The sequence below is a fragment of the Castor canadensis genome, chromosome 7, assembly GCF_047511655.1.
Source record: "Castor canadensis chromosome 7, mCasCan1.hap1v2, whole genome shotgun sequence".
Lineage (NCBI taxonomy): Eukaryota > Metazoa > Chordata > Mammalia > Rodentia > Castoridae > Castor > Castor canadensis.
This window is the reverse complement of record NC_133392.1, coordinates 89,537,733-89,549,299: the sequence shown is the minus strand read 5'-3', so window position 1 is coordinate 89,549,299 and position 11,567 is coordinate 89,537,733.

Below are 11,567 nucleotides of genomic sequence, written 5' to 3'. Positions count from 1 at the left end.
AATTTCAAGACAACAAGAGCAAAGAGCTAAACCAGTTCAGAGCCTGTCTAAGCACAGAGCCCCTAACATCTGCACAAATCCCATGTCCACAAAGCCAGCTCTGCCATACTGTAGCAAAAATTACCAAAGCACCTGAAGTATAGATTATTGGCATGAACTCTCCATTAAAGCCACATGATACCATTCATGGTCTAATAGCTGGTCTAGTTAATCATAAAAATACCAGGTTTGAAAAGAGAAGCTTAGGCCCGTTGATCTGGCAGTGAATCTAGAAAAAGAAAATAAATCTAAGACATTCCAGTAAGGAAGTATGGCAGCCCTGTGTGGGAGAGCACAGCTCCTATACCATCCTTACAGACTCAAAAATCTACGAAGTCCCTGAACTTAAAAAAAGTCCTTTACCAGGGCTGGAAGAGCAGCTCAAGTGGTAGAGTTCCTGCCTAGCAAGCACAAAGCCCTGAGTCTGAAAACTCCAGTACCACCAAAAAAAAAAAAAAAAAAAAAAAGCCTCTACCAGCAGCCATCCAAGTGGATGAAGCCCCTGGAGGTGGTCAGTTCTCAATATTACAGACTAAACAACTGATCCCAGAAGACTGCCAAGCTGTATTGAGAAGAGGCCCACATTCACAGTCTCAGTTGCTCAGCCAGGACTGAATAAACTACATTCCCAAACTTCTAATGGTGCCACTGCCCAGACTGCCCACCAGAGCTTGTGTAAAGGGTGGGGCCCAAAACAGGAAGCATGATGAACAGTCACACCAGCATAAAAATAGAACTATGAGCAGCACAGCGCAAAATAACACAAAGTGATACAGGCTGAACGTGGTCTAACAGATGAGTCAGTGGCTAGTATCCAAAATGGTTTCCAAACATGCATAGTCCTTCACAACCCTGTGTATTTCCTTCCCTCATTGGGTTTGGACTGGCTGAATGATTCGCCTTAATTAATAGGATGTAGCTGACCTGCCTTGTCAAAATCCAGCTATGCAAATGGAGGAGAACACTGGAGGTTCTAAGACTACCTGCAGAAGAGTCCATGCTTTCCAGTCAAGCCTTTAGATTTTTCCATTTGTAGTCACCAGACTCCAAGCATGACCAGCAAATGAAACTCCCATTGCAACCCAGTAAAACAACAGAATCATGGAGAAAACAAAGTTGTTATTGTCTTAAGCCATAAGTTTTGGAATGGCTCAGTCCACAGTACTAGGTATGCAAAATAACCAATAACTCTATTAGTCCACATCAGGAAGACAAAACTATGAGCATAACAAAGCAGGAAATATATCAAAGGAATTAGATTAGGGAACTAAAGAACTGAAGAAAGGAAGAGAAAAAAAATTACTACAAGATTACCTGAGTTAGCAATATTGCTGTTTGATACTGAATCTAGGCAGTCAAGGAGCAGCAGTGGGACCATGAAGGTGGCTCCTGCAGAAGTCTGTGGAGACCGTTGCCTCTGCATAGCTACCTCCTCTACAGGTTTGTAGCCAAGTGTCTTGTACTGGGCCTTGTAGGACAGCAAGGTCAGCACTCAGGAAGAGTCAGACATGGAAGTAGAGAAGAGCAAAGATGCAGCCCATCAGCATCTGTTTCTTACTGTCTCCAGTTACTTATCTTCACACAGTTACTCTTGCTGCTTTATTTCTGTCTTCCAATTTGAAGAGAATTAATCTTTTGACCAACTCTTAACCCCAACTCCTATGGTTTCTGGGAGATGTAGTTCTAATCACAGAACTACAATCACAGAAACATGCAACTGTGACTTACTGTGGCATAGCAAGGAATCTGCTTATGTGGTGGTGAGTACCACATAAGTGCCCCTAGCCTAACAAAAACAAAAGGCAACAAGCTGGAAGCTATGATCTCCTGTGAAATGAGGGGCAGCCTTGACTACAAAACATAAAAGCACAGAGATGACCACTAAAGAGCATCACAAATATATTAATGATGCAAATAAGAGATACTTGGGTAAAGAAAAAATGGAGGTTGGGTAAATAGAAAAATGTGTACATATAAATTGAAGAATCTTGACAGTGAAGTATGCCTAGGGATTAGAAGTGACATGTTTTTAAAACAACTTTAAAAACTTTAATTTGTAGAACAAGGAAGTATTATACAAATAGTTTATTATACATATTATAGAAACAGCTAATATTTTTAACTATGCTTATGTAAAATTAATAAATTTATAGGTAATGGAAACAGACTTTGGTATACATTTGAACTGTGCACCTGGAGGTGTAATAGAGCACTTGCCTAGTGTTCATGGGCCCTGGTTCACTCCCAAGCACTGCAAAAGTGAAAAAATAAAATAAAATAGAAAATATGAGCTGTGGTTAGCCTTAGTTTTCTCATATGTAAAAATGGGGATAATACCCCTCCCCAAATGTATGGATCCCATTAGACAATAGCGAGTGCTTGGGCCATTCCTGAATATGTTCAGTGCTCAATTCATGACATCCTTCTTATTAAGAAAGTTTGTACTGCTGTCCTTGAAATTCAAGGATCATCCAGAGGCCATTGTCTATTAGTTAATTAGTTTCTTAATCTTTTTTTTATTTGTCACCACTCTGAATCTTGGGGCTATGGAAAGAATAGTAAATGAAAAAGACACTCTCAGTTCTCATGGAGGCCACAGCCAAGCAGGAAATTTGTGATTACATGAATCACATGATATAAATAGAAGTTTTTGAAGTGTTTTAAGTTTCATTTAGCCACTGCCTCCCCCAGGAGATTCATCAAATCCATCACAAATAAAATCATGGCCTTCTAACACCATGTCCTTCCATTAATTTTTAGATTATCCTGTAGCCCACAGATTTTCCCTCAAGCTCAGACCCTTGCTATTGAAGCAAAAAGTAATTTAGTAATCATCTGAATCCCATTTTGCTGAAACCAATTATAATGGCCCAAATCTGAGAAAAAAAGGTATTCCACACCTCAGATTCTAAGCTTAGAAAAATTTCATTGTCAATTCTTTGTATTGAGAAACATTGAGTCAACAAAACCTGTACCACCACTATCCACCATTCCCACTAGCTTAACCACCTCTCGATACAGAAGAAAACTAGGAGAGAGAAATTGGTTGATGGTTTCAGGCAGTGCAGTGTTTAGAAAAGAACTCCCAAGTACAGTGTGATCTCAGGAGGCCCATAAGTCAGGAGATGGTAAACCTCACACACCAACATTGCTGGGCCACTAAATAGGCAGAGTTTGTGATGCTGTGGAGATGAAGAAATGAGCAGGAGGCAGATGATGGAGAAGACATGTTTGTAGGTGGGATCACCTTCATATACTAAGGATTTCACATGTTTGATATACCAAGGAGTATAGAGATTCTTATTAAAGAGTTGACACTGAAGAAGGTGGCTTGGTTTAATCAACTTGTGGTATCCCATAACAAGAAATTGTGCAGAAAGAAGAGCCTTTCAAATTCTAGTTTTGGGGCAGCTAAACAATGATCAATGTTTGAAACCACATCACAGCTAGACAGGCTCATAAGATAGTAGCCTCTCCTGTACTTCTCTCCAAGATCCAAGACAGATATCCAAAGATTAAAAAAAAGAAACAATTAATTTAGATGGAGGCCATACTCTCCTTGGTCCTCTATTTCAAGCCTCTGAGAGATTTAAGTCTGGCCTGGTTTATAGGAAAGAAAGTGCAGAACATCAGCGCAGATAAAAGATGGAAGTTTTTAAGTGAACTGATCTGGATGCATCCCTTAGATTGGGCCTATTTACTTTTATTTCTGTCTTCTCTTTCCACATGATCCGCATCTTGTCTAGGACCACCACATCATACAAGTTTAAAGGGTTCAGATCATAGATGAATGGCATCTTTGGAGTTTTACAATTCACAGTTTCTACACCATCCTCATGTGGTGACACCTTCCTCCCACCCCACCCTGGGAGAACTCACATATGTTCTCTCACTTTAAATGATTGTAGAAAAGATTTAGGTGTCATACATATTGCACCTATAGTAGCATTTTAGTGAACACACTTATTCAGGTAATATATGTTACAACTAAATTGTTGGAACCTTGATCCCAATGCCCTATTTTCTTCAATCATCTGTGTAATGATTAACACATTATTAGTTCCTGGTAACTTTGATGCTATTAGAAATATAAGCAATGTGCTATACACTACTCACAGTAAACCAGTCTCCAGGAAATGAGGGGCTGCCTCTTATGAGAAGTGGTTTTGTAGGCCTATGGGAAAGACTGAGAAGTAGGAGTTTGGTGGCATCACTTACTCTGTAACTTGAAATTTCTGCCTGGACTTACAACTAGCAACTACCAAACTACCAAAATGAGGTTTTCTCCAAAAATGTGTCCATGCACAGCATCTCAAATGCAGACTCTTGATCAAACATCCTTCCCTGAAGCAAAATGAGGTCCACCAGATTCCAGAGAATCTATTGTGAGGGACTAATGCTACCTACTATTTAGTAGTACTATTCAGTACTATACTAAAAGCCCAATATTTAGTGTCTGTTCTGCCCCAAAATTCTCCATGAAAATCATATACTGTCTCTCTCTCTCTCTCTCTCTCTCTCTCTCTCTCTCTCACACACACACACATGCTTTTGACAAAAGCTAGATGTATTTGTTTAGAAATATGGTTTAGAAGTCTTGTAAGCTTGATTTTGGCGAGAAAATGGTGTAATTCTAAAATGCTGAGTCCATTCTCTTGTCCATTTAGTATAAGAAAATCATCTCACTACTCAGTCACTCAAACCAGGAACAAGGAGTCCATCCCTCGACTCCAGTTTCCTCACACTTCACATCCATTCAGTGAACAAGCCTGACTGTCGTGTCTCCATAAGTTAAGAGGATGACTTGCCCTTGCCCTTTCCATGACAAGGCCTCAGTTTGTCTCCTTCATCTCCTGCAAGAAAATATGGACCATAGCTGGTCTTTCTGTCTTCAGGGTATCCATGTAAACCACGTCCCATATTGTTTATTTTTAACTCATATATTCTGGCTATTAATCCTTTGTGTGATTAATACCTTGCAAAGGATAGTGAATTCCAAGATGGTGGCTTGAGGGAGGAAGCAGAAAGCATGCCTCCTATAGGGAAATCTTGGAGAACGCTGGAGACACACCTTGCAGGTAAAAACACCAAGAAGAGGCAATACTTTGACCCCTCCACACATCCAGCCGGTGCAGAGAATCTCCACTTCACATTAAAAGGAGAAACCAGGAGGGCCCCCGGGGCCGCCAATCCCCCACGCCCAGACGGCTTGGGAAGATGAGGACAAGTTGAGCTAAGCAGTATGTGGTACTCCCACAGACAACCCTGGGCCAGATCAACATAGCCCCCTGGACAGACCGACCTCCACCTGGGGAACAAAGAGAAACTGAGTAATAAGCAATAAGAACAATAAAGACACGTTGCAAAGAGGGTGGGGCGCACTGAGCGCTGAAGAGAGGGGGAAGGGACTCCTTGCCTGGACTGTAAATAAACAAGCTGGGACTGGCTGGAGAGGCTCCAGTGGGACTGGGGGCGTGCGCCCAGCAAACAGGAGCAGGAAAGCTTGTGAGGATGGCAGAGGGAAGAAAACTCCACAGGAGATGGGGGAAGACCCACTTCCCATGTGAGCTGTAAATACACACACAGGACTGAGAAAGTGGGTGCAGAGTCACCTCCCCCAGTGTGCTTGGAAAGGGGAAAGCTTGTAGCAGCAGATCGTGCACAGGAGAACTCTGAGTAAACAAAGCCTGCAGGGCCAAAACCAGGCAAAGACACCTCCAAAAAGGAAAACTATAGGCCAATCTCCTTAATGAACATTGATGCAAAAAACCTCAACCAAATAATGGCAAACCAAATTCAACAACACATCAAAAAGATTATTCACCATGACCAAGTAGGCTTCATCCAGGATGCAAGAGTGGTTCAACATACGAAAATCAATAAACGTAATAAACCACATTAACAGAAGCAAAGTCAAAAACCACTTGATCATCTCAATAAATGCAGAAAAAGTCTTTGATAAGATCCAACACCATTTCATGATAAAAGCTCTAAGAAAACTAAGACTAGAAGGAAAGTACCTCAACATTATAAAAGCTATATATGGCAAACCTACAGCCAGCATTATACTTAATGGAGAAAAACTAAAACTACTCCCTCTAAAATCAGGAACGAGACAAGGATGCCCACTATCTCCACTCCTTTTCACCATAGTACTGGAATTCCTAGCCAGAGCAATTAGGCAAGAAGAAAGGAATACAAATAGGTAAAGAAACTGTCAAAATATCCCTATTTGCAGACGACATGATCCTATACCTTAAAGACCCAAAAAACTCTACTCAGAAGCTTCTAGACATCATCAATAGCTACAGCAAGGTAGCAGGATATAAAATCAACATAGAAAAATCATTAGCATTTCTATACACTAACAATGAGCAAACTGAAAAAGAATGTATGAGAACAATTCCTTTTACATTAGCCTAAAAAAAATCAAATACCTAGGTGTAAACCTAACAAAAGATGTGAAAGACCACTACAAGGAAAACTATAAACTTCTGAAGAAAGAGATTGAGGAAGACTATAGAAAGTGGAGAGATCTCCCATGCTCATGGATTGGTAGAATCAACATAGTAAAAATGTCTATACTCCCAAAAGTAATCTACATGTTTAATGCAATTCCCATCAAAATTCCAGTGACATTCATTGAAGAGATTGAAAAATCTACCGTGAAATTTATATGGAAACACAAGAGGCCACGAATAGCCAAGGCAATACTCAGTCAAAAGAACAATGTTGGAGGTATCACGATACCTGACTTCAAACTATATTACAAAGCAATAACAATAAAAACAGCATGGTACTGGCACAAAAACAGACATGAAGACCAGTGGAACAGAATAGAGGACCCAGATATGAAGCCACACAACTATACCCAACTTATCTTTGACAAAGGAGCTAAAAGTATATGATGGAGAAATAGCAGCCTCTTCAACAAAAACTGCTGGGAAAACTGGTTAGCAGTCTGCAAAAAACTGAAACTACATCCATGTATATCACCCTATACCAATATTAACTCAAAATGGATCAAGGATCTTAGTATCAGACCACAAACTCTAAAGTTGATACAGGAAAGATTAGGAACTACTCTGGAGTTAGTAAGTATAGGTAAGAACTTTCTCAACGAAACCCCAGCAGCACAGCAACTAAGAGATAGCATAGATAAATGGGACCTCATAAAACTAAAGAGCTCTGTTCATCAAAAGAAATGGTCTCTAAACTGAAGAGAACACCCACAGAGTGGGAGAAAATAGTTGCCAGCTACACATCAAACAAAGGACTGATAACCAGAATATATAGGGAACTTAAAAAACTAAATTCTCCCAAAACTAATGAACCAATAAAGAAATGGGCAAGTGAACTAAACAGAACTTTCTCAAAGGAAGAAATTCAAATGGCCAAAAAACACATGAAAAAATGCTCACCATCTCTAGCAATAAAGGAAATGCAAATTAAAACCACACTAAGATTCCACCTCACCCTTGTTAGAATAGCCATCATTAGCAACACCACCACCAACAGGTGTTGGCAAGGATGCAGGTTAAAGGAACCCTGTTACACTGCTGGTGAGAATGTAAACTAGTACAACCACTCTGGAAAAAAATTTAGGGGCTACTTAAAAAGCTAAATATTGATCTACCATTTGATCCAGCAATACCACTCTTGGGGATATACCCAAAAGACTGTGACACAGGTTACTCCAGAGGCACCTGCACACCCATGTTTATTGTGGCACTATTCACAATAGCCAAGTTATGGAAACAGCCAAGATGCCCCACCACAGATGAATGGATTAAGAAAATGTGGTATCTATACAGAATGGAATTTTATGCAGCCATGAAGAAGAACAAAATGTTATCATTCGCTCGTAAATGGATGGAATTGGGGAACATCATTCTGAGTGAGGTTAGCCTGGCCCAAAAGATCAAAAATCGTATGTTCTCCCTCATATGCGGATATTAGATCAAGGGCAAACACAAGAAGTGGATTGGACTTTGAGCACATGATAAAAGTGAGAGCACACCAGGGAAGTGTGAGGATAGGTAAGACACCTAAAAAATTAGCTAGCATTTGTTGCCCTCAACGCAGAAAAACTAAAGCAGATACCTTAAAAACTACTGAGCCAATAGGAAAAGAGGACCAGGAACTAGAGAAAAGGTTAGTCCAAGAAGAATTAACTTAGAAGGTAACACACATGTACAGGAAATTAATGTGAGTCAACTCCCTCTATAGCTATCTTTATTTCAACTAGCAAAAACCCTTGTTCCTTCCTATTATTACTTATACTCTCTCTTCAACAAAATTAGAGATAAGGGCATTATAGTTACTGCCCGGTATTGAGGGGGTGGGTGAGAGAGGGAGGGGGCGGAGTGGGTGGTAAGGGAGGGGGTGGGGGCAGGGAGGAGAAATGACCCAAGTGTTGTATGCACATATGAATAATAAAACAATAAAAAAAATACCTTGCAAAGATTTTTCTCCAATTTTGTGGGTCGCGTAATGATTCTGATGATAGTTTCCTTTGATTTGCAGAAGCTTTTTAATATCATGCATCCATTTGGCAATCTTACTCTTATTTCCTGAGAAAGTGGAGTCCTATTCAGAAAGTAATTGCCTACACCTATATTTCAGTGTTTTGTTTTGGTAGTTTCAAAGTTTCAGGTCTCACATTAGGATCTCGATCCACCTTGAATTGATTTTTTACATGGTGGAAGAGACAGTCTCTCATTCCTGTAGTCATGCTTCTTGAGTTCCTCAGATTTTCTTCCTCTTCACTATCATTAGTGTTTTTTACTATGAGGTTGTTGACCTTTGACCTTTGAAGGTATCTTGTTGCCTCATAGGGTTTTTCTCATGTTTCTTGTGTGTCTGCACTGAAATATGCACATTTGAGTCCAAATCATTGGTTGGAAGTTTTAACCACCTGTCATCGTGCAATCAAAGTGTTCTCAGTGCTAGGCAGGACTGTGTAGTGGCAGGGTTGTGGTGTATTTTCTCACTACTGGACAGCGGATAGCTCTGCAGTTATCCTCACACTCAGGGAACAAGGCCAGAGGCCCAGCACCACTCAGAAAAAGGGAAACTTGTACATAGGTTGGTATTACCCTTGGGTTGAAGGCAGGACTGATTGAGGTCAATTCTGTGTTACTTTCACCTTAGACTTGTCCCTTCTTTGTGTACTGTAAGCCACTTCTAGCTACTTGGAGCTTTTTAGTCTATAGGCCAGGCAGTTTGCCACCTGCTAAACAGGTCCCAGTCTGTGCCTCCAGGGGAAGCCCATGTAAAACCTAATGCACTTGACAGTAGGGAGACCAGAGATCTGCACTGGTGGTGAAAATTGGTTGCTCGGGTGCTCTGCCTGCAGACCTCAATTTTTCAGAGCCTATGCAATAGTTCTTCACTCTGCTGAAGGGTGGAGGCTGCGGGGTATCATGTGATACCTGGATCCTGTGCATAGAGCTGTCATCCATACCTGACAGCACCCACAGCCATCAGACAGCGACTGGATGCTAAGCAATCTGCCGGCCATGAGCTTGGTGCTGTTTCTGCAGTGATCCTTAGCCAGTGAGATTTGCTCTCACCAGGAAGGGCAGGATCAAGATCACCCTTGCTGTCTGAGCCCCTGCTGGTAAGCTTCTCAGTGGGTCCAGGTCACACCCTCTCCCTCTCCTCAGCTCACGCTCACACCTCAACACTGTGGCAGGGTGTCTAAAGACTCCCTGGGCTCTGACTGTTCCTTGTTTTAAGATTCCTGAGTAGCTCAGTCTCAAACAGTAGGCCCTTTCTCAAGATGGCATCTCACTACAGCTCTATAAGAAATGGGAAGGAAAAAGTTATCTTGTTCAATGGTAGCCAGTCATGACTGGGGAGTCATGTACTACCAAATTTTCCCCTGAGTTAAAGGCTTGAGAGAAGTTTGTCTGACAGCTAGGCTGCCAAGTCTTCCTAGCTTACCTTGGGTAGAGGAAGACTAGAGCTGCAAGCTGTTTCCTAATTTACTCTGTCACCTTTCAGCTGTCCTGTCCCTCTTTCAGGGTTCTGGGTGCTGATTCTTTTCTCTTCCAAATACAGTCTCTCCCTCATTACACTGACTCTTCATAATCACAAAGTTGGATAGAGAAAGCTTCAACTCCTCCATCTTGCTTGCCTGTACCCCTACTCTTACAACATTTTAGCAGTGAAGTTGTTCAGTCCCCAAATCCCTGAGGGTGCTGTCCAGCTAGGATCACAATGGAAGCTGGCATTGGTGAGGAAAGCAGTTGGGGCACTACAGCCACAGAGCCTCAAGGATGGCCAGAGTGAGGCCACCCCTCCCTGGAGCTCACTTCACTGAGTGCAGAGTAGGTGACACAACACTGTGCCTGCAGCCAGGAGATGGGAGTGGAAAGGGAACAATGACCTTGGTAGAAGGGATGGGAAGAGATGGGCAAGAGGAGAGGGAGCAGGAGGGAGGAGGGCAGTTTCTTTGGAGGAAGGGGAAGGCCCAGCAGACTCTCAACCAAGCATCTCTGCCCCATACTGAATTAAGCATTTGAGCTTTTCTTGAACACCTCTGTATAATTACCACCGATATCAAGAAGAAAATATCAGCATCTCAAATACCTACCTCTTGTTCTCTTATAGGCATTATCTCTCCACAGGTAACCATTATCATCACTCTGACAGCATTGATTATTTTTATGTGTTTCCATATTTCATATAGGTAGAATGGTATAATATGTATATATTCTTGTGACAGCTTTCTTTTTGCTCAAAAAACATATGTAAGGTTCATCCACATTATTATGCATTGCTTTATTTTGTTGGTTCCTGTTACAGTATGCTATGAGCTTTTAATGTAATATTTTATCATTAATATATTGAAATACAATTCATGACCATATATGCATGTAACAAAACTAATACTTAGAAATTGAAACTACTCTTAATCTAAAAATGTCTAATATGATAAACATTCTTATATCCAGATCTTAAACACTATACGGGATCCCATCTTCTCCCCTCTTCTGACTCTATGAAGTTAACAATATACTTAGCATCTCTGTGTATCTACTTCATGATCTGAAGAAGGTAAATTAGAATACCTAATTCAAAGAGTACTTATGAAGGTTAACAAAATGTAGCCAGGTGTGGTGGTACATTCTTGAAATCCCAGCATTCCATAGGTAGAATCCAGTCTGAACTATGTAGTGAGAACTTGCCTCAAAAAACCAAGGGCTGGGCATATTGTTCAGTGATGGAAAGTTTGCCTAGCATGTGCAAGGCTCTGGGCTCAATAATACTCATAAATAATTTACAAATTCTGGAGGGATTGAGTAGGAAGAAAAAGCAAATGTTTCCATTTTATTTACAAAAATATACTTTTCCAAACAACTGCAAGCTATAAAGAGCTTAAACATTTTTGTCAGTATGGGAAACAAATTTTTAATGCCCTAATTCATCATTGATTACTTTAGTCTCATGTAGGAGACCAAAGGAATCAGTCTGCTAGAGTCTCCTGCTCCTTCTCCTCTTGCCCATCTCTTCCCCTCCCT